Source organism: Electrophorus electricus, chromosome 13, assembly GCF_041902795.1.
Source record: "Electrophorus electricus isolate QZ-2024a chromosome 13, ASM4190279v1, whole genome shotgun sequence".
In the NCBI taxonomy this organism is placed as follows: Eukaryota; Metazoa; Chordata; class Actinopteri; order Gymnotiformes; family Gymnotidae; genus Electrophorus; species Electrophorus electricus.
In genome coordinates this window covers 22,623,336-22,645,241 of record NC_137509.1, presented here as the reverse complement: position 1 = coordinate 22,645,241, position 21,906 = coordinate 22,623,336, and the positions used below count along the sequence as shown (strand labels likewise).

General features: G+C 35.9%; 25 pseudogenes; all 25 read right to left on the bottom strand.

Annotated features, from left to right (window-relative positions):
• Positions 1 to 652: 652 nt before the first annotated feature.
• LOC145644541 (5S ribosomal RNA) lies at positions 653 to 771 on the bottom strand (annotated as a pseudogene).
• Positions 772 to 1,563: 792 nt separating this feature from the next.
• On the bottom strand, positions 1,564 to 1,682 carry LOC145647749 (5S ribosomal RNA; annotated as a pseudogene).
• A 1,011-nt stretch (positions 1,683 to 2,693) lies between these two features.
• On the bottom strand, positions 2,694 to 2,812 carry LOC145644120 (5S ribosomal RNA; annotated as a pseudogene).
• A 790-nt stretch (positions 2,813 to 3,602) lies between these two features.
• Positions 3,603 to 3,721, bottom strand: LOC145649726 (5S ribosomal RNA; annotated as a pseudogene).
• A 352-nt stretch (positions 3,722 to 4,073) lies between these two features.
• Positions 4,074 to 4,192, bottom strand: LOC145650842 (5S ribosomal RNA; annotated as a pseudogene).
• Positions 4,193 to 5,085: 893 nt separating this feature from the next.
• On the bottom strand, positions 5,086 to 5,204 carry LOC145650245 (5S ribosomal RNA; annotated as a pseudogene).
• Positions 5,205 to 5,556: 352 nt separating this feature from the next.
• On the bottom strand, positions 5,557 to 5,675 carry LOC145650661 (5S ribosomal RNA; annotated as a pseudogene).
• A 790-nt stretch (positions 5,676 to 6,465) lies between these two features.
• LOC145650743 (5S ribosomal RNA) lies at positions 6,466 to 6,584 on the bottom strand (annotated as a pseudogene).
• A 792-nt stretch (positions 6,585 to 7,376) lies between these two features.
• LOC145645091 (5S ribosomal RNA) lies at positions 7,377 to 7,495 on the bottom strand (annotated as a pseudogene).
• A 794-nt stretch (positions 7,496 to 8,289) lies between these two features.
• On the bottom strand, positions 8,290 to 8,408 carry LOC145644344 (5S ribosomal RNA; annotated as a pseudogene).
• Positions 8,409 to 9,202: 794 nt separating this feature from the next.
• LOC145649012 (5S ribosomal RNA) lies at positions 9,203 to 9,321 on the bottom strand (annotated as a pseudogene).
• A 790-nt stretch (positions 9,322 to 10,111) lies between these two features.
• LOC145650047 (5S ribosomal RNA) lies at positions 10,112 to 10,230 on the bottom strand (annotated as a pseudogene).
• A 792-nt stretch (positions 10,231 to 11,022) lies between these two features.
• On the bottom strand, positions 11,023 to 11,141 carry LOC145644262 (5S ribosomal RNA; annotated as a pseudogene).
• A 572-nt stretch (positions 11,142 to 11,713) lies between these two features.
• On the bottom strand, positions 11,714 to 11,832 carry LOC145644540 (5S ribosomal RNA; annotated as a pseudogene).
• A 792-nt stretch (positions 11,833 to 12,624) lies between these two features.
• LOC145650074 (5S ribosomal RNA) lies at positions 12,625 to 12,743 on the bottom strand (annotated as a pseudogene).
• A 793-nt stretch (positions 12,744 to 13,536) lies between these two features.
• On the bottom strand, positions 13,537 to 13,655 carry LOC145650583 (5S ribosomal RNA; annotated as a pseudogene).
• A 792-nt stretch (positions 13,656 to 14,447) lies between these two features.
• Positions 14,448 to 14,566, bottom strand: LOC145648913 (5S ribosomal RNA; annotated as a pseudogene).
• Positions 14,567 to 15,358: 792 nt separating this feature from the next.
• On the bottom strand, positions 15,359 to 15,477 carry LOC145650875 (5S ribosomal RNA; annotated as a pseudogene).
• Positions 15,478 to 16,270: 793 nt separating this feature from the next.
• Positions 16,271 to 16,389, bottom strand: LOC145645090 (5S ribosomal RNA; annotated as a pseudogene).
• Positions 16,390 to 17,183: 794 nt separating this feature from the next.
• LOC145644343 (5S ribosomal RNA) lies at positions 17,184 to 17,302 on the bottom strand (annotated as a pseudogene).
• Positions 17,303 to 18,096: 794 nt separating this feature from the next.
• LOC145650046 (5S ribosomal RNA) lies at positions 18,097 to 18,215 on the bottom strand (annotated as a pseudogene).
• A 792-nt stretch (positions 18,216 to 19,007) lies between these two features.
• Positions 19,008 to 19,126, bottom strand: LOC145649781 (5S ribosomal RNA; annotated as a pseudogene).
• A 792-nt stretch (positions 19,127 to 19,918) lies between these two features.
• Positions 19,919 to 20,037, bottom strand: LOC145644261 (5S ribosomal RNA; annotated as a pseudogene).
• Positions 20,038 to 20,609: 572 nt separating this feature from the next.
• On the bottom strand, positions 20,610 to 20,728 carry LOC145644061 (5S ribosomal RNA; annotated as a pseudogene).
• Positions 20,729 to 21,520: 792 nt separating this feature from the next.
• LOC145649010 (5S ribosomal RNA) lies at positions 21,521 to 21,639 on the bottom strand (annotated as a pseudogene).
• Between the last annotated feature and the right edge of the window lie 267 nt (positions 21,640 to 21,906).

Below are 21,906 nucleotides of genomic sequence, written 5' to 3'. Positions count from 1 at the left end.
CATCTGGTATACGGAGGCACTAACAGACAGTTTTTTTATTAATCACTGCACTTCACATTCAAGCATGTCAGTTGGAGAGTAAATTAAAGTGATGCAATAAAAACTTACAGCATCTGCTATTCCCAGGTGCTAGCAGATAGTTTGATTTAATTATTCACTGCACTTCAAATTTGAACATGATAGCTTGAACATAAATTAAAGGGATGCAATAAAATCTTACAGCACCTGCTATTCCCTGGTACTAAAAGATTTCTATTTAATCTGTACACTTCACAAACAAGCATGTCAGTTGCAGATTAAATTAAAGTGATGCAACAAAAACTTACAGCATCTGCTATTCCCAGGTGCTAACAGACAGTTTTTTTTAATTAATCACTGCACTTCACATCCTAGCATGTCATCTTAAAAGTAAATTAAAGTGATGCAAGAGAAGCTTACAGCATCTCGTAGTCCAAGCTGCTAACAGATAGTTTTTTGATGAATCACTGCACTTCACATTCAGGCATGTGAGTTGGAGAGTAAATGAAAGTGATGCAAAAAAAACTTACAGCATCTGCTATTCCCATGTGCTAACAGATAGTTTTTTTAATTAATCACTGAACTTCACATCCTAGCATGTCATCTTGAAAGTAAATTAAAGTGATGCAAGAAAAGCTTACAGCACCTGGTATTCCTAGATAGGGTCCCACCTCAGTACTATCCAGGCCCAAACTTGTTTCGCTTCCAAGGTCAGACGAGACTGGTCGTTCTCAAGCTGGTGTGGCCATAAGCCTTAAACACTTACTCAAATTGCCTAATCATAGCAAATATGATCAAAGACCAATCTGACAATTTTTGTTATTAATCCCTGCACTTGACATTGTAGAATGTTATCTTGAAAGTAAATTAAATGATGCAATAAAAGCTTACAACATCTGGTATACGGAGGCACTAACAGACAGTTTTTTTATTAATCACTGCACTTCACATTCAAGCATGTCAGTTGGAGAGTAAATTAAAGTGATGCAATAAAAACTTACAGCATCTGCTATTCCTAGGTGCTAGCAGATAGTTTGATTTAATCATTCACTGCACTTCAAATTTGAACATGATAGCTTGAACATAAATTAAAGGGATGCAATAAAATCTTACAGCACCTGCTATTCCCTGTTACTAAAAGATTTCTATTTAATCTGTACACTTCACATACAAGCATGTCAGTTGCAGATTAAATTAAAGTGATGCAACAAAAACTTACAGCATCTGCTATTCCCAGGTGCTAACAGATAGTTTTTTTTAATTAATCACTGCACTTCACATCCTAGCATGTCATCTTAAAAGTAAATTAAAGTGATGCAAGAGAAGCTTACAGCATCTCGTAGTCCAAGCTGCTAACAGATAGTTTTTTGATGAATCACTGCACTTCACATTCAGGAATGTGAGTTGGAGAGTAAATGAAAGCGATGCAAAAAAAACTTACAGCATCTGCTATTCCCATGTGCTAACAGATAGTTTTTTTTATTAATCACTGCACTTCACATTTGAGCATGTCAGCTTGAAAATAAATTAAAGTGATGCAAGAAAAGCTTACAGCACCTGGTATTCCTAGGTAGGGTCCCACCTCAGTACTATCCAGGCCCAAACTTACTTAGCTTCCAAGGTCAGATGAGATTGGGCGTTCTCAAGCTGGTGTGGCCGTAAGCCTTAAAGACTTCCTCAAATTGCCTAATCATAGCAAATATGATCAAAGACCAATCTGACAATTTTTTTTATTAATCCCTGCACTTGACATTCTAGAATGTTATCTTGAAAGTAAATTAAATGATGCAATAAAATCTTACAACATCTGGTATACGGAGGCACTAACAGACAGTTTTTTTTATTAATCACTGCACTTCACATTCAAGCATGTCAGTTGGAGAGTAAATTAAAGTGATGCAATAAAAACTTACAGCATCTGCTATTCCCAGGTGCTAGCAGATAGTTTGATTTAATTATTCACTGCACTTCAAATTTGAACATGATAGCTTGAACATAAATTAAAGGGATGCAATAAAATCTTACAGCACCTGCTATTCCCTGGTACTAAAAGATTTCTATTTAATCTGTACACTTCACATACAAGCATGTCAGTTGCAGATTAAATTAAAGTGATGCAACAAAAACTTACAGCATCTGCTATTCCCAGGTGCTAACAGACAGTTTTTTTTAATTAATCACTGCACTTCAAATTTGAACATGATAGCTTGAACATAAATTAAAGGGATGCAATAAAATATTACAGCACCTGCTATTCCCTGGTACTAAAAGATTTCTATTTAATCTGTACACTTCACATACAAGCATGTCAGTTGCAGATTAAATTAAAGTGATGCAACAAAAACTTACAGCATCTGCTATTCCCAGGTGCTAACAGACAGTTTTTTTTAATTAATCACTGCACTTCACATCCTAGCATGTCATCTTAAAAGTAAATTAAAGTGATGCAAGAGAAGCTTACAGCATCTCGTAGTCCAAGCTGCTAACAGATAGTTTTTTGATGAATCACTGCACTTCACATTCAGGCATGTGAGTTGGAGAGTAAATGAAAGTGATGCAAAAAAAACTTACAGCATCTGCTATTCCCATGTGCTAACAGATAGTTTTTTTTATTAATCACTGCACTTCACATTTGAGCATGTCAGCTTGAAAGTAAATTAAAGTGATGCAAGAAAAGCTTACAGCACCTGGTATTCCTAGTTAGGGTCCCACCTCAGTACTATCCAGACCCAAACTTGCTTAGCTTCCAAGGTCAGATGAAATTGGGCGTTCTCAAGATGGTGTGGCAGTAAGCCTTAAACACTTAGTCAAATTGCCTAATCATAGCAAATATGATCAAAGACCAATCTGACTATTTTTTTTATTAATCCCTGCACTTGACATTCTAGAATGTTATCTTGAAAGTAAATTAAATGATGCAATAAAAGCTTACAACATCTGGTATACGGAGGCAATACGAGACAATTTTTTTATTAATCACTGCACTTCACATTCAAGCATGTCAGTTGGAGAGTAAATTAAAGTGATGCAATAAAAACTTACAGCATCTGCTATTCCCAGGTGCTAACAGATAGTTTGATTTAATTATTCACTGCACTTCAAATTTGAACATGATGGCTTGAACATAAATTAAAGGGATGCAATAAAATCTTACAGCACCTGCTATTCCCTGGTACTAAAAGATTTCTATTCAATCTGTACACTTCACATACAAGCATGTCAGTTGCAGATTAAATTAAAGTGATGCAACAAAAACTTACAGCATCTGCTATTCCCAGGTGCTAACAGATAGCTTTTTTAATTAATCACTGCACTTCACATCCTAGCATGTCATCTTAAAAGTACATTAAAGTGATGCAAGAGAAGCTTACAGCATCTCGTAGTCCAAGCTGCTAACAGATAGTTTTTTGATGAATCACTGCACTTCACTTCAGGCATGTGAGTTGGAGAGTAAATGAAAGTGATGCAAAAAAAACTTACAGCATCTGCTATTCCCAGGTGCTAACAGATAGTTTTTTTTATTAATCACTGCACTTCACATTTGAGCATGTCAGCTTGAAAGTAAATTAAAGTGATGCAAGAAAAGCTTACAGCACCTGGTATTCCTAGGTAGGGTCCCACCTCAGTACTATCCAGGCCCAAACTTGCTTTGCTTCCAAGGTCAGATGAGATTGGCCGTTCTCAAGCTGGTGTGGCCGTAAGCCTTAAACACTTACTCAAATTGCCTAATCATAGCAAATATGATCAAAGACCAATCTGACAATTTTTTTTATTAATCCCTGCACTTGACATTCTAGAATGTTATCTTGAATGTAAATTAAATGATGCAATAAAAGCTTACAACATCTGGTATACGGAGGCACTAACAGACAGTTTTTTGATGAATCACTGCACTTCACATTCAGGCATGTGAGTTGGAGAGTAAATGAAAGTGATGCAAAAAAAACTTACAGCATCTGCTATTCCCAGGTGCTAACAGATAGTTTTTTTTATTAATCACTGCAATTCACATTTGAGCATGTCAGCTTGAAAGTAAATTAAAGTGATGCAAGAAAAGCTTACAGCAACTCGTATTCCTAGGTAGGGTCCCACCTCAGTACTATCCAGGCCCAAACTTGCTTAGCTTCCAAGGTCAGATGAGATTGGGGGTTCTCAAGCTGGTGTGGCCGTAAGCCTTAAACACTTACTCAAATTGCCTAATCATAGCAAATATGATCAAAGACCAATCTGACAATTTTTTTTTTTAATCCCTGCACTTGACATTCTAGAATGTTATCTTGAATGTAAATTAAATGATTTAATAAAAGCTTACAACATCTGGTATACAGAGGCACTAACAGACAGTTTTTTGATGAATCACTGCACTTCACATTCAGGCATGTGAGTTGGAGAGTAAATGAAAGTGATGCAAAAAAAAACTTACAGCATCTGCTATTCCCAGGTGCTAACAGATAGTTTGAGTTAATTATTCACTGCACTTCAAATTTGAACATGATAGCTTGAACATAAATTAAAGGGATGCAATACAATCTTACAGCACCTGCTATTCCCTGGTACTAAAAGATTTCTATTTAATCTGTACACTTCACATACAAGCTTGTCAGTTGCAGATTAAATTAAAGTGATGCAACAAAAACTTACAGCATCTGCTATTCCCAGGTGCTAACAGATAGTTTTTTTAATTAATCACTGCATTTCACATCCTAGCATGTCATCTTGACAGTAAATTAAAGTGATGCAAGAGAAGCTTACAGCATCTCGTAGTCCAAGGTGCTAACAGATGAATCACTGCACTTCACATTCAGGCATGTGAGTTGGAGAGTAAATGAAAGTGATGCAAAAAAAAACGTACAGCATCTGCTATTCCCAGGTGCTAACAGATAGTTTTTTGATGAATCACTGCACTTCACATTCAGGCATGTGAGTTGGAGAGTAAATGAAAGTGATGCAAAAAAAAACGTACAGCATCTGCTATTCCCAGGTGCTAACAGATAGTTTTTTTTATTAATCATTGCACTTCACATTTGAGCATGTCAGCTTGAAAGTAAATTAAAGTGATGCAAGAAAAGCTTACAGCACCTGGTATACATAGGTAGGGTCCCACCTCAGTACTATCCAGGCCCAAACTTGCTTAGCTTCCAAGGTCAGATGAGATTGGGCATTCTCAAGCTGGTTTGGCCGTAAGCCTTAAACACTTACTCAAATTGCCTAATCATAGCAAATATGATCAAAGACCAATCTGACAATTTTTTTTATTAATCCCTGCAATTGACATTCTAGAATGTTATCTTGAATGTAAATTAAATGATGCAATAAAAGCTTACAACATCTGGTATACGGAGGCACTAACAGACAGTTTTTTGATGAATCACTGCACTTCACATTCAGGCATGTGAGTTGGAGAGTAAATGAAAGTGATGCAAAAAAAACTTACAGCATCGGCTATTCCCAGGTGCTAACAGATAGTTTTTTTTATTAATCACTGCACTTCACATTTGAACATGTCAGCTTGAAAGTAAATTAAAGTGATGCAAGAAAAGCTTACAGCACCTGGTATTCCTAGGTAGGGTCCCACCTCAGTACTATCCAGGCCCAAACTTGCTTAGCTTCCAAGGTCAGATGAGATTGGGATTTCTCAAGGTGGTGTGGCCGTAAGTCTTATACGCTTACTCAAATTGCCTAATCATAGCAAATATGATCAAAGACCAATCTGACAAATTTTTTTTTAATCCCTGCACTTGACATTCTAGAATGTTATCTTGAATGTAAATTAAATGATGCAATAAAAGCTTACAACATCTGGTATACAGAGGCACTAACAGACAGTTTTTTGATGAATCACTGCACTTCACATTCAGGCATGTGAGTTCGAGAGTAAATGAAAGTGATGCAAAAAAAACTTACAGCATCTGCTACTCCCAGGTGCTAACAGATAGTTTGAGTTAATTATTCACTGCACTTCAAATTTGAACATGATAGCTTGAACATAAATTAAAGGGATGCAATACAATCTTACAGCACCTGCTATTCCCTGGTACTAAAAGATTTCTAGTTAATCTGTAGACTTCACATACAAGCATGTCAGTTGCAGATTAAATTAAAGTGATGCAACAAAAACTTACAGCATCTGCTATTCCCAGGTGCTAACAGATAGTTTTTTTAATTAATCACTACATTTCACATCCTAGCATGTCATCTTAAAAGTAAATTAAAGTGATGCCAGAGAAGCTTACAGCATCTCGTAGTCCAAGCTGCTAACAGATAGTTTTTTGATGAATCACTGCACTTCACATTCAGGCATGTGAGTTGGAGAGTAAATGAAAGTGATGCAAAAAAAACTTACAGCATATGCTATTCCCAGGTGCTAACAGATAGTTTTTTTTATTAATCACTGCACTTCACATTTGAGCATGTCAGCTTGAAAGTAAATTAAAGTGATGCAAGAAAAGCTTACAGCACCTGGTATTCCTAGGTAGGGTCCCACCTTAGGACTATCCAGGCCCAAACTTGCTTAGCTTCCAAGGTCAGATGAGATTGGGCATTCTCAAGCTGGTGTGGACGTAAGCCTTAAACACTTACTCAAATTGCCTAATCATAGCAAATATGATCAAAGACCAATCTGACAATTTTTTTTATTAATCCCTGCACTTGCCATTCTAGAATGTTATCTTGAAAGTAAATTAAATGATTCAATAACAGCTTACAAAATCTGGTATACGGAGGCACTACCAGACAGTTTTTTTATTAATCACTGCACTTCACATTCAAGCATGTCAGTTGGAGAGTAAATTAAAGTGATGCAATAAAAACTTACAGCATCTGCTATTCCCAGGTGCTAGCAGATAGTTTGATTTAATTATTCACTGCACTTCAAATTTGAACATGATAGCTTGAACATAAATTAAAGGGATGCAATAAAATCTTACAGCACCTGCTATTCCCTGGTACTAAAAGATTACTATTTAATCTGTACACTTCACATACAAGCATGTCAGTTGCAGATTAAATTAAAGTGATGCAACAAAAACTTACAACATCTGCTATTCCCAGGTGCTAACAGATAGTTTTTTTTAATTAATCACTGCACTTCACATCCTAGCATGTCATCTTAAAAGTAAATTAAAGTGATGCAAGAGAAGCTTACAGCATCTCGTAGTCCAAGCTGCTAACAGATAGTTTTTTGATGAATCACTGCACTTCACATTCAGGCATGTGAGTTGGAGAGTAAATGAAAGTGATGCAAAAAAAACTTACAGCATCTGCTATTCCCATGTGCTAACAGATAGTTTTTTTTATTAATCACTGCACTTCACATTTGAGCATGTCAGCTTGAAAGTAAATTAAAGTGATGCAAGAAAAGCTTACAGCACCTGGAATTCCTAGGTAGGGTCCCACCTCAGTACTATCCAGGCCCAAAGTTGTTCAGCTTCCAAGGTCAGATGAGATTGGACGTTCTCAAGCTGGTGTGGCCGTAAGTCTTAAACACTTACTCAAATTGCCTAATCATAGCAATTATGATCAAAGACCAATCTGACAATTTTTTTTTATTAATCCCTGCACTTGACATTGTAGAATGTTATCTTGAAAGTAAATTAAATGATGCAATAAAAGCTTACAACATCTGGTATACAGAGGCACTAACAGACAGTTTTTTTTTATTAATCACTGCACTTCACATTCAAGCATGTCAGTTGGAGAGTAAATTAAAGTGATGCAATAAAAACTTACAGCATCTGCTATTCCCAGGTGCTAGCAGATAGTTTGATTTAATTATTCACTGCACTTCAAATTTGAACATGATAGCTTGAACATAAATTAAAGGGATGCAATAAAATCTTACAGCACCTGCTATTCCCTGGTACTAAAAGATTTCTATTTAATCTGTACACTTCACATACAAGCATGTCAGTTGCAGATTAAATTAAAGTGATGCAACAAAAACTTACAGCATCTGCTATTCCCAGGTGCTAACAGATAGTTTTTTTAATTAATCACTGCATTTCACATCCTAGCATGTCATCTTGACAGTAAATTAAAGTGATGCAAGATAAGCTTACAGCATCTCGTAGTCCAAGCTGCTAACAGATAGTTTTTTGATGAATCACTGCACTTCACATTCAGGCATGTGAGTTGGAGAGTAAATGAAAGTGATGCAAAAAAAACTTACAGCATCTGCTATTCCCATGTGCTAACAGATAGTTTTTTTTATTAATCACTGCACTTCACATTTGAGCATGTCATCTTGAAAGTAAATTAAAGTGATGCAAGAAAAGCTTACAGCACCTGGAATTCCTAGGTAGGGTCCCACCTCAGTACTATCCAGGCCCAAAGTTGTTCAGCTTCCAAGGTCAGATGAGATTGGGCGTTCTCAAGCTGGTGTGGCCGTAAGTCTTAAACACTTACTCAAATTGCCTAATCATAGCAAATATGATCAAAGACCAATCTGACAATTTTTTTTATTAATCCCTGCACTTGACATTGTAGAATGTTATCTTGAAAGTAAATTAAATGATGCAATAAAAGCTTACAACATCTGGTATACAGAGGCACTAACAGACAGTTTTTTTTTATTAATCACTGCACTTCACATTCAAGCATGTCAGTTGGAGAGTAAATTAAAGTGATGCAATAAAAACTTACAGCATCTGCTATTCCTAGGTGCTAGCAGATAGTTTGATTTAATTATTCACTGCACTTCAAATTTGAACATGATAGCTTGAACATAAATTAAAGGGATGCAATAAAATCTTACAGCACCTGCTATTCCCTGGTACTAAAAGATTTCTATTTAATCTGTACACTTCACATACAAGCATGTCAGTTGCAGATTAAATTAAAGTGATGCAACAAAAACTTACAGCATCTGCTATTCCCAGGTGCTAACAGATAGTTTTTTTTAATTAATCACTGCACTTCACATCCTAGCATGTCATCTTAAAAGTAAATTAAAGTGATGCAAGAGAAGCTTACAGCATCTCGTAGTCCAAGCTGCTAACAGATAGTTTTTTGATGAATCACTGCACTTCACATTCAGGCATGTGAGTTGGAGAGTAAATGAAAGTGATGCAAAAAAAACTTACAGCATATGCTATTCCCAGGTGCTAACAGATAGTTTTTTTTATTAATCACTGCACTTCACATTTGAGCATGTCAGCTTGTAAGTATATTAAAGTGATGCAAGAAAAGCTTACAGCACCTGGTATTCCTAGGTAGGGTCCCACCTTAGTACTATCCAGGCCCAAACTTGCTTAGCTTCCAAGGTCAGATGAGATTGGGCGTTCTTAAACTGGTGTGGCCGTAAGCCTTAAACACTTACTCAAATTGCCTAATCATAGTAAATATGATCAAAGACCAATCTGACAATTCTTTTTATTAATCCCTGCACTTGACATTGTAGAATGTTATCTTGAAAGTAAATTAAATGATGCAATAAAAGCTTACAACATCTGGTATACGGAGGCACTAACAGACAGTTTTTTTATTAATCACTGCACTTCACATTCAAGCATGTCAGTTGGAGAGTAAATTAAAGTGATGCAATAAAAACTTACAGCATCTGCTATTCCCAGGTGCTAGCAGATAGTTTGATTTAATTATTCACTGCACTTCAAATTTGAACATGATAGCTTGAACATAAATTAAAGGGATGCAATACAATCTTACAGCACCTGCTATTCCTTGGTACTAAAATGTTTCTATTTAATCTGTACACTTCACATACAAGCTTGTCAATTGCAGATTAAATTAAAGTGATGCAACAAAAATTTACAGCATCTGCTATTCCCAGGTGCTAACAGATAGTTTTTTTAATTAATCACTGCATTTCACATCCTAGCATGTCATCTTGACAGTAAATTAAAGTGATGCAAGATAAGCTTACAGAATCTCGTAGTCCAAGGTGCTAACAGATAGTTTTTTGATGAATCACTGCACTTCACATTCAGGCATGTGAGTTGGAGAGTAAATGAAAGTGATGGAAAAAATCTTACACCATCTGCTATTCCCAGGTGCTAACAGATAGTTTTTTTTATTAATCACTGCACTTCACATTTGAGCATGTCATCTTGAAAGTAAATTAAAGTGATGCAAGAAAAGCTTTCAGCACCTGGTATTCCTAGATAGGGTCCCACCTTAGTACTATCCAGGCCCAAACTTACTTAGCTTCCAAGGTCAGATGAGATTGGGCGTTCTCAAGCTGGTGTGGCCGTAAGCCTTAAAAGCTTCCTCAAATTGCCTAATCATAGCAAATATGATCAAAGACCAATCTGACAATTTTTTTTATTAATCCCTGCACTTGACATTCTAGAATGTTATCTTGAAAGTAAATTAAATGATGCAATAAAATCTTACAACATCTGGTATACGGAGGCACTAACAGACAGTTTTTTTATTAATCACTGCACTTCACATTCAAGCATGTCAGTTGGAGAGTAAATTAAAGTGATGCAATAAAAACTTACAGCATCTGCTATTCCCAGGTGCTAGCAGATAGTTTGATTTAATTATTCACTGCACTTCAAATTTGAACATGATAGCTTGAACATAAATTAAAGGGATGCAATAAAATCTTACAGCACCTGCTATTCCCTGGTACTAAAAGATTTCTATTTAATCTGTACACTTCACAAACAAGCATGTCAGTTGCAGATTAAATTAAAGTGATGCAACAAAAACTTACAGCATCTGCTATTCCCAGGTGCTAACAGACAGTTTTTTTTAATTAATCACTGCACTTCACATCCTAGCATGTCATCTTAAAAGTAAATTAAAGTGATGCAAGAGAAGCTTACAGCATCTCGTAGTCCAAGCTGCTAACAGATAGTTTTTTGATGAATCACTGCACTTCACATTCAGGCATGTGAGTTGGAGAGTAAATGAAAGTGATGCAAAAAAAACTTACAGCATCTGCTATTCCCATGTGCTAACAGATAGTTTTTTTTCTTAATCACTGCACTTCACATTTGAGCATGTCAGCTTGAAAGTAAATTAAAGTGATGCAAGAAAAGCTTACAGCACCTGGTATTCCTAGGTAGGGTCCCACCTCAGTACTATCCAGGCCCAAAGTTGTTCAGCTTCCAAGGTCAGATGAGATTGGGGGTTCTCAAGCTGGTGTGGCCATAAGCCTTAAACACTTACTCAAATTGCCTAATCATAGCAAATATGATCAAAGACCAATCTGACAATTTTTTTTATTAATCCCTGCACTTGACATTGTAGAATGTTATCTTGAAAGTAAATTAAATGATGCAATAAAAGCTTACAACATCTGGTATACGGAGGCACTACCAGACAGTTTTTTTATTAATCACTGCACTTCACATTCAAGCATGTCAGTTGGAGAGTAAATTAACGTGATGCAATAAAAACTTACAGCATCTGCTATTCCCAGGTGCTAGCAGATAGTTTGATTTAATTATTCACTGCACTTCAAATTTGAACATGATAGCTTGAACATAAATTAAAGGGATGCAATAAAATCTTACAGCTCCTGCTATTCCCTGGTACTAAAAGATTTCTATTTAATCTGTACACTTCACATACAAGCATGTCAGTTGCAGATTAAATTAAAGTGATGCAACAAAAACTTACAGGATTTGCTATTCCCAGGTGCTAACAGATAGTTTTTTTTTAATTAATCACTGAACTTCACATCCTAGCATGTCATCTTGAAAGTAAATTAAAGTGATGCAAGAAAAGCTTACAGCACCTGGTATTCCTAGATAGGGTCCCACCTCAGTACTATCCAGGCCCAAACTTGTTTCGCTTCCAAGGTCAGACGAGACTGGTCGTTCTCAAGCTGGTGTGGCCATAAGCCTTAAACACTTACTCAAATTGCCTAATCATAGCAAATATGATCAAAGACCAATCTGACTATTTTTTTTATTAATCCCTGCACTTGACATTCTAGAATGTTATCTTGAAAGTAAATTAAATGATGCAATAAAAGCTTACAACATCTGGTATACGGAGGCAATACGAGACAATTTTTTTATTAATCACTGCACTTCACATTCAAGCATGTCAGTTGGAGAGTAAATTAAAGTGATGCAATAAAAACTTACAGCATCTGCTATTCCCAGGTGCTAACAGATAGTTTGATTTAATTATTCACTGCACTTCAAATTTGAACATGATGGCTTGAACATAAATTAAAGGGATGCAATAAAATCTTACAGCACCTGCTATTCCCTGGTACTAAAAGATTTCTATTCAATCTGTACACTTCACATACAAGCATGTCAGTTGCAGATTAAATTAAAGTGATGCAACAAAAACTTACAGCATCTGCTATTCCCAGGTGCTAACAGATAGCTTTTTTAATTAATCACTGCACTTCACATCCTAGCATGTCATCTTAAAAGTACATTAAAGTGATGCAAGAGAAGCTTACAGCATCTCGTAGTCCAAGCTGCTAACAGATAGTTTTTTGATGAATCACTGCACTTCACATTCAGGCATGTGATTTGGAGAGTAAATGAAAGTGATGCAAAAAAAACTTACAGCATCTGCTATTCCCATGTGCTAACAGATAGTTTTTTTTTATTAATCACTGCACTTCACATTTGAGCATGTCAGCTTGAAAGTAAATTAAAGTGATGCAAGAAAAGTTTACAGCACCTGGTATTCCTAGGTAGGGTCCCACCTCAGTACTATCCAGGCCCAAACTTGCTTAGCTTCCAAGGTCAGATGAGATTGGGCGTTCTCAAGATGGTGTGGCAGTAAGCCTTAAACAGTTAGTCAAATTGCCTAATCATAGCAAATATGAATTAAAGACCAATCTGACTATTTTTTTTATTAATCCCTGCACTTGACATTCTAGAATGTTATCTTGAAAGTAAATTAAATGATGCAATAAAATCTTACAACATCTGGTATACGGAGGCAATACGAGACAATTTTTTTATTAATCACTGCACTTCACATTCAAGCATGTCAGTTGGAGAGTAAATTAAAGTGATGCAATAAAAACTTACACCATCTGCTATTCCCAGGTGCTAACAGATAGTTTGATTTAATTATTCACTGCACTTCAAATTTGAACATGATGGCTTGAACATAAATTAAAGGGATGCAATAAAATCTTACAGCACCTGCTATTCCCTGGTACTAAAAGATTTCTATTTAATCTGTACACTTCACATACAAGCATGTCAGTTGCAGATTAAATTAAAGTGATGCAACAAAAACTTACAGCATCTGCTATTCCCAGGTGCTAACAGATAGCTTTTTTAATTAATCACTGCACTTCACATCCTAGCATGTCATCTTAAAAGTACATTAAAGTGATGCAAGAGAAGCTTACAGCATCTCGTAGTCCAAGCTACTAACAGATAGTTTTTTGATGAATCACTGCACTTCACATTCAGGCATGTGAGTTGGAGAGTAAATGAAAGTGATGCAAAAAAAACTTACAGCATCTGCTATTCCCATGTGCTAACAGATAGTTTTTTTTTATTAATCACTGCACTTCACATTTGAGCATGTCAGCTTGAAAGTAAATTAAAGTGATGCATGAAAAGCTTACAACACCTGGTATTCCTAGGTAGGGTCCCACCTCAGTACTATCCAGGCCCAAACTTGCTTAGCTTCCAAGGTCAGATGAAATTGGGCGTTCTCAAGATGGTGTGGCAGTAAGCCTTAAACACTTAGTCAAATTGCCTAATCATAGCAAATATGATCAAAGACCAATCTGACTATTTTTTTTATTAATCCCTGCACTTGACATTCTAGAATGTTATCTTGAAAGTAAATTAAATGATGCAATAAAAGCTTACAACATCTGGTATACGGAGGCAATACGAGACAATTTTTTTATTAATCACTGCACTTCACATTCAAGCATGTCAGTTGGAGAGTAAATTAAAGTGATGCAATAAAAACTTACAGCATCTGCTATTCCCAGGTGCTAACAGATAGTTTGATTTAATTATTCACTGCACTTCAAATTTGAACATGATGGCTTGAACATAAATTAAAGGGATGCAATAAAATCTTACAGCACCTGCTATTCCCTGGTACTAAAAGATTTCTATTTAATCTGTACACTTCACATACAAGCATGTCAGTTGCAGATTAAATTAAAGTGATGCAACAAAAACTTACAGCATCTGCTATTCCCAGGTGCTAACAGATAGCTTTTTTAATTAATCACTGCACTTCACATCCTAGCATGTCATCTTAAAAGTACATTAAAGTGATGCAAGAGAAGCTTACAGCATCTCGTAGTCCAATCTGCTAACAGATAGTTTTTTGATGAATCACTGCACTTCACATTCAGGCATGTGAGTTGGAGAGTAAATGAAAGTGATGCAAAAAAAACTTACAGCATCTGCTATTCCCATGTGCTAACAGATAGTTTTTTTTTATTAATCACTGCACTTCACATTTGAGCATGTCAGCTTGAAAGTAAATTAAAGTGATGCAAGAAAAGCTTACAGCACCTGGTATTCCTAGGTAGGGTCCCACCTCAGTACTATCCAGGCCCAAACTTGCTTAGCTTCCAAGGTCAGATGAGATTGGGCGTTCTCAAGATGGTGTGGCAGTAAGCCTTAAACAATTAGTCAAATTGCCTAATCATAGCAAATATGAATTAAAGACCAATCTGACTATTTTTTTTATTAATCCCTGCACTTGACATTCTAGAATGTTATCTTGAAAGTAAATTAAATGATGCAATAAAAGCTTACAACATCTGGTATACGGAGGCACTAACAGACAGTATTTTTATTAATCACTGCACTTCACATTCAAGCATGTCAGTTGGAGAGTAAATTAAAGTGATGCAATAAAAACTTACAGCATCTGCTATTCCCAGGTGCTAGCAGATAGTTTGATTTAATTATTCACTGCACTTCAAATTTGAACATGATAGCTTGAACATAAATTAAAGGGATGCAATAAAATCTTACAGCACCTGCTATTCCCTGGTACTAAAAGATTTCTATTTAATCTGTACACTTCACATACAAGCATGTCAGTTGCAGATTAAATTAAAGTGATGCAACAAAAATTTACAGCATCTGCTATTCCCAGGTGCTAACAGATAGTTTTTTTTAATTAATCACTGCACTTCACATCCTAGCATGTCATCTTAAAAGTAAATTAAAGTGATGCAAGATAAGCTTACAGAATCTCGTAGTCCAAGGTGCTAACAGATAGTTTTTTGATGAATCACTGCACTTCACATTCAGGCATGTGAGTTGGAGAGTAAATGAAAGTGATGCAAAAAATCTTACACCATCTGCTATTCCCAGGTGCTAACAGATAGTTTTTTTTATTAATCACTGCACTTCACATTTGAGCATGTCATCTTGAAAGTAAATTAAAGTGATGCAAGAAAAGCTTACAGCACCTGGTATTCCTAGGTAGGGTCCCACCTTATTACTATGCAGGCCCAAACTTGCTTAGCTTCCAAGGTCACATGAGATTGGGCGTTCTCAAGCTGGTGTGGCCGTAAGCCTTAAACACGTACTCAAATTGCCTAATCATAGTAAATATGATCAAAGACCAATCTGACAATTCTTTTTATTAATCCCTGCACTTGACATTGTAGAATGTTATCTTGAAAGTAAATTAAATGATGCAATAAAAGCTTACAACATCTGGTATACAGAGGCACTAACAGACAGTTTTTTTTTATTAATCACTGCTCTTCACATTCAAGCATGTCAGTTGGAGAGTAAATTAAAGTGATGCAATAAAAACTTACAGCATCTGCTATTCCTAGGTGCTAGCAGATAGTTTGATTTAATTATTCACTGCACTTCAAATTTGAACATGATAGCTTGAACATAAATTAAAGGGATGCAATAAAATCTTACAGCACCTGCTATTCCCTGGTACTAAAAGATTTCTATTTAATCTGTACACTTCACATACAAGCATGTCAGTTGCAGATTAAATTAAAGTGATGCAACAAAAACTTACAGCATCTGCTATTCCCAGGTGCTAACAGATAGTTTTTTTAATTAATCACTGCATTTCACATCCTAGCATGTCATCTTAAAAGTAAATTAAAGTGATGCAAGAGAAGCTTACAGCATCTCGTAGTCCAAGCTGCTAACAGATAGTTTTTGGATGAATCACTGCACTTCACATTCAGGCATGTGAGTTGGAGAGTAAGTGAAAGTGATGCAAAAAAAACTTACAGCATTTGCTATTCCCATGTGCTAACAGATAGTTTTTTTTATTAATCACTGCACTTCACATTTGAGCATGTCAGCTTGAAAGTAAATTAAAGTGATGCAAGAAAAGCTTACAGCACCTGGAATTCCTAGGTAGGGTCCCACCTCAGTACTATCCAGGCCCAAAGTTGTTCAGCTTCCAAGGTCAGATGAGATTGGACGTTCTCAAGCTGGTGTGGCCGTAAGTCTTAAACACTTACTCAAATTGCCTAATCATAGCAATTATGATCAAAGACCAATCTGACAATTTTTTTTTATTAATCCCTGCACTTGACATTGTAGAATGTTATCTTGAAAGTAAATTAAATGATGCAATAAAAGCTTACAACATCTGGTATACAGAGGCACTAACAGACAGTTTTTTTTTATTAATCACTGCACTTCACATTCAAGCATGTCAGTTGGAGAGTAAATTAAAGTGATGCAATAAAAACTTACAGCATCTGCTATTCCCAGGTGCTAGCAGATAGTTTGATTTAATTATTCACTGCACTTCAAATTTGAACATGATAGCTTGAACATAAATTAAAGGGATGCAATAAAATCTTACAGCACCTGCTATTCCCTGGTACTAAAAGATTTCTATTTAATCTGTACACTTCACATACAAGCATGTCAGTTGCAGATTAAATTAAAGTGATGCAACAAAAACTTACAGCATCTGCTATTCCCAGGTGCTAACAGATAGTTTTTTTAATTAATCACTGCATTTCACATCCTAGCATGTCATCTTGACAGTAAATTAAAGTGATGCAAGATAAGCTTACAGCATCTCGTAGTCCAAGCTGCTAACAGATAGTTTTTTGATGAATCACTGCACTTCACATTCAGGCATGTGAGTTGGAGAGTAAATGAAAGTGATGCAAAAAAAACTTACAGCATCTGCTATTCCCATGTGCTAACAGATAGTTTTTTTTATTAATCACTGCACTTCACATTTGAGCATGTCATCTTGAAAGTAAATTAAAGTGATGCAAGAAAAGCTTACAGCACCTGGAATTCCTAGGTAGGGTCCCACCTCAGTACTATCCAGGCCCAAAGTTGTTCAGCTTCCAAGGTCAGATGAGATTGGGCGTTCTCAAGCTGGTGTGGCCGTAAGTCTTAAACACTTACTCAAATTGCCTAATCATAGCAAATATGATCAAAGACCAATCTGACAATTTTTTTTATTAATCCCTGCACTTGACATTGTAGAATGTTATCTTGAAAGTAAATTAAATGATGCAATAAAAGCTTACAACATCTGGTATACAGAGGCACTAACAGACAGTTTTTTTTTATTAATCACTGCACTTCACATTCAAGCATGTCAGTTGGAGAGTAAATTAAAGTGATGCAATAAAAACTTACAGCATCTGCTATTCCTAGGTGCTAGCAGATAGTTTGATTTAATTATTCACTGCACTTCAAATTTGAACATGATAGCTTGAACATAAATTAAAGGGATGCAATAAAATCTTACAGCACCTGCTATTCCCTGGTACTAAAAGATTTCTATTTAATCTGTACACTTCACATACAAGCATGTCAGTTGCAGATTAAATTAAAGTGATGCAACAAAAACTTACAGCATCTGCTATTCCCAGGTGCTAAGAGATAGTTTTTTTTAATTAATCACTGCACTTCACATCCTAGCATGTCATCTTAAAAGTAAATTAAAGTGATGCAAGAGAAGCTTACAGCATCTCGTAGTCCAAGCTGCTAACAGATAGTTTTTTGATGAATCACTGCACTTCACATTCAGGCATGTGAGTTGGAGAGTAAATGAAAGTGATGCAAAAAAAACTTACAGCATATGCTATTCCCAGGTGCTAACAGATAGTTTTTTTTATTAATCACTGCACTTCACATTTGAGCATGTCATCTTGAAAGTAAATTAAAGTGATGCAAGAAAAGCTTTCAGCACCTGGTATTCCTAGATAGGGTCCCACCTTAGTACTATCCAGGCCCAAACTTACTTAGCTTCCAAGGTCAGATGAGATTGGGCGTTCTCAAGCTGGTGTGGCCGTAAGCCTTAAAAGCTTCCTCAAATTGCCTAATCATAGCAAATATGATCAAAGACCAATCTGACAATTTTTTTTATTAATCCCTGCACTTGACATTCTAGAATGTTATCTTGAAAGTAAATTAAATGATGCAATAAAATCTTACAACATCTGGTATACGGAGGCACTAACAGACAGTTTTTTTATTAATCACTGCACTTCACATTCAAGCATGTCAGTTGGAGAGTAAATTAAAGTGATGCAATAAAAACTTACAGCATCTGCTATTCCCAGGTGCTAGCAGATAGTTTGATTTAATTATTCACTGCACTTCAAATTTGAACATGATAGCTTGAACATAAATTAAAGGGATGCAATAAAATCTTACAGCACCTGCTATTCCCTGGTACTAAAAGATTTCTATTTAATCTGTACACTTCACAAACAAGCATGTCAGTTGCAGATTAAATTAAAGTGATGCAACAAAAACTTACAGCATCTGCTATTCCCAGGTGCTAACAGACAGTTTTTTTTAATTAATCACTGCACTTCACATCCTAGCATGTCATCTTAAAAGTAAATTAAAGTGATGCAAGAGAAGCTTACAGCATCTCGTAGTCCAAGCTGCTAACAGATAGTTTTTTGATGAATCACTGCACTTCACATTCAGGCATGTGAGTTGGAGAGTAAATGAAAGTGATGCAAAAAAAACTTACAGCATCTGCTATTCCCATGTGCTAACAGATAGTTTTTTTTATTAATCACTGCACTTCACATTTGAGCATGTCAGCTTGAAAATAAATTAAAGTGATGCAAGAAAAGCTTACAGCACTTGGTATTCCTAGGTAGGGTCCCACCTCAGTACTATCCAGGCCCAAACTTACTTAGCTTCCAAGGTCAGATGAGATTGGGCGTTCTCAAGCTGGTGTGGCCGTAAGCCTTAAAGACTCCCTCAAATTGCCTAATCATAGCAAATATGATCAAAGACCAATCTGACAATTTTTTTTATTAATCCCTGCACTTGATATTCTAGAATGTTATCTTGAAAGTAAATTAAATGATGCAATAAAATCTTACAACATCTGGTATACGGAGGCACTAACAGACAGTTTTTTTATTAATCACTGCACTTCACATTCAAGCATGTCAGTTGGAGAGTAAATTAAAGTGATGCAATAAAAACTTACAGCATCTGCTATTCCCAGGTGCTAGCAGATAGTTTGATTTAATTATTCACTGCACGTCAAATTTGAACATGATAGCTTGAACATAAATTAAAGGGATGCAATAAAATCTTACAGCACCTGCTATTCCCTGGTACTAAAAGATTTCTATTTAATCTGTACACTTCACATACAAGCATGTCAGTTGCAGATTAAATTAAAGTGATGCAACAAAAACTTACAGCATCTGCTATTCCCAGGTGCTAACAGACAGTTTTTTTTAATTAATCACTGCACTTCACATCCTAGCATGTCATCTTAAAAGTAAATTAAAGTGATGCAAGAGAAGCTTACAGCATCTCGTAGTCCAAGCTGCTAACAGATAGTTTTTTGATGAATCACTGCACTTCACATTCAGGCATGTGAGTTGGAGAGTAAATGAAAGTGATGCAAAAAAAACTTACAGCATCTGCTATTCCCATGTGCTAACAGATAGTTTTTTTTCTTAATCACTGCACTTCACATTTGAGCATGTCAGCTTGAAAGTAAATTAAAGTGATGCAAGAAAAGCTTACAGCACCTGGTATTCCTAGGTAGGGTCCCACCTCAGTACTATCCAGGCCCAAAGTTGTTCAGCTTCCAAGGTCAGATGAGATTGGGGGTTCTCAAGCTGGTGTGGCCATAAGCCTTAAACACTTACTCAAATTGCCTAATCATAGCAAATATGATCAAAGACCAATCTGACAATTTTTTTTATTAATCCCTGCACTTGACATTGTAGAATGTTATCTTGAAAGTAAATTAAATGATGCAATAAAAGCTTACAACATCTGGTATACGGAGGCACTACCAGACAGTTTTTTTATTAATCACTGCACTTCACATTCAAGCATGTCAGTTGGAGAGTAAATTAACGTGATGCAATAAAAACTTACAGCATCTGCTATTCCCAGGTGCTAGCAGATAGTTTGATTTAATTATTCACTGCACTTCAAATTTGAACATGATAGCTTGAACATAAATTAAAGGGATGCAATAAAATCTTACAGCTCCTGCTATTCCCTGGTACTAAAAGATTTCTATTTAATCTGTACACTTCACATACAAGCATGTCAGTTGCAGATTAAATTAAAGTGATGCAACAAAAACTTACAGGATTTGCTATTCCCAGGTGCTAACAGATAGTTTTTTTTTAATTAATCACTGAACTTCACATCCTAGCATGTCATCTTGAAAGTAAATTAAAGTGATGCAAGAAAAGCTTACAGCACCTGGTATTCCTAGATAGGGTCCCACCTCAGTACTATCCAGGCCCAAACTTGTTTCGCTTCCAAGGTCAGACGAGACTGGTCGTTCTCAAGCTGGTGTGGCCGTAAGCCTTAAACACTTACTCAAATTGCCTAATCATAGCAAATATGATCAAAGACCAATCTGACAATTTTTGTTATTAATCCCTGCACTTGACATTGTAGAATGTTATCTTGAAAGTAAATTAAATGATGCAATAAAAGCTTACAACATCTGGTATACGGAGGCACTAACAGACAGTTTTTTTATTAATCACTGCACTTCACATTCAAGCATGTCAGTTGGAGAGTAAATTAAAGTGATGCAATAAAAACTTACAGCATCTGCTATTCCTAGGTGCTAGCAGATAGTTTGATTTAATCATTCACTGCACTTCAAATTTGAACATGATAGCTTGAACATAAATTAAAGGGATGCAATAAAATCTTACAGCACCTGCTATTCCCTGTTACTAAAAGATTTCTATTTAATCTGTACACTTCACATACAAGCATGTCAGTTGCAGATTAAATTAAAGTGATGCAACAAAAACTTACAGCATCTGCTATTCCCAGGTGCTAACAGATAGTTTTTTTTAATTAATCACTGCACTTCACATCCTAGCATGTCATCTTAAAAGTAAATTAAAGTGATGCAAGAGAAGCTTACAGCATCTCGTAGTCCAAGCTGCTAACAGATAGTTTTTTGATGAATCACTGCACTTCACATTCAGGCATGTGAGTTGGAGAGTAAATGAAAGTGATGCAAAAAAAACTTACAGCATATGCTATTCCCAGGTGCTAACAGATAGTTTTTTTTATTAATCACTGCACTTCACATTTGAGCATGTCAGCTTGTAAGTATATTAAAGTGATGCAAGAAAAGCTTACAGCACCTGGTATTCCTAGGTAGGGTCCCACCTTAGTACTATCCAGGCCCAAACTTGCTTAGCTTCCAAGGTCAGATGAGATTGGGCGTTCTTAAACTGGTGTGGCCGTAAGCCTTAAACACTTACTCAAATTGCCTAATCATAGTAAATATGATCAAAGACCAATCTGACAATTCTTTTTATTAATCCCTGCACTTGACATTGTAGAATGTTATCTTGAAAGTAAATTAAATGATGCAATAAAAGCTTACAACATCTGGTATACGGAGGCACTAACAGACAGTTTTTTTATTAATCACTGCACTTCACATTCAAGCATGTCAGTTGGAGAGTAAATTAAAGTGATGCAATAAAAACTTACAGCATCTGCTATTCCCAGG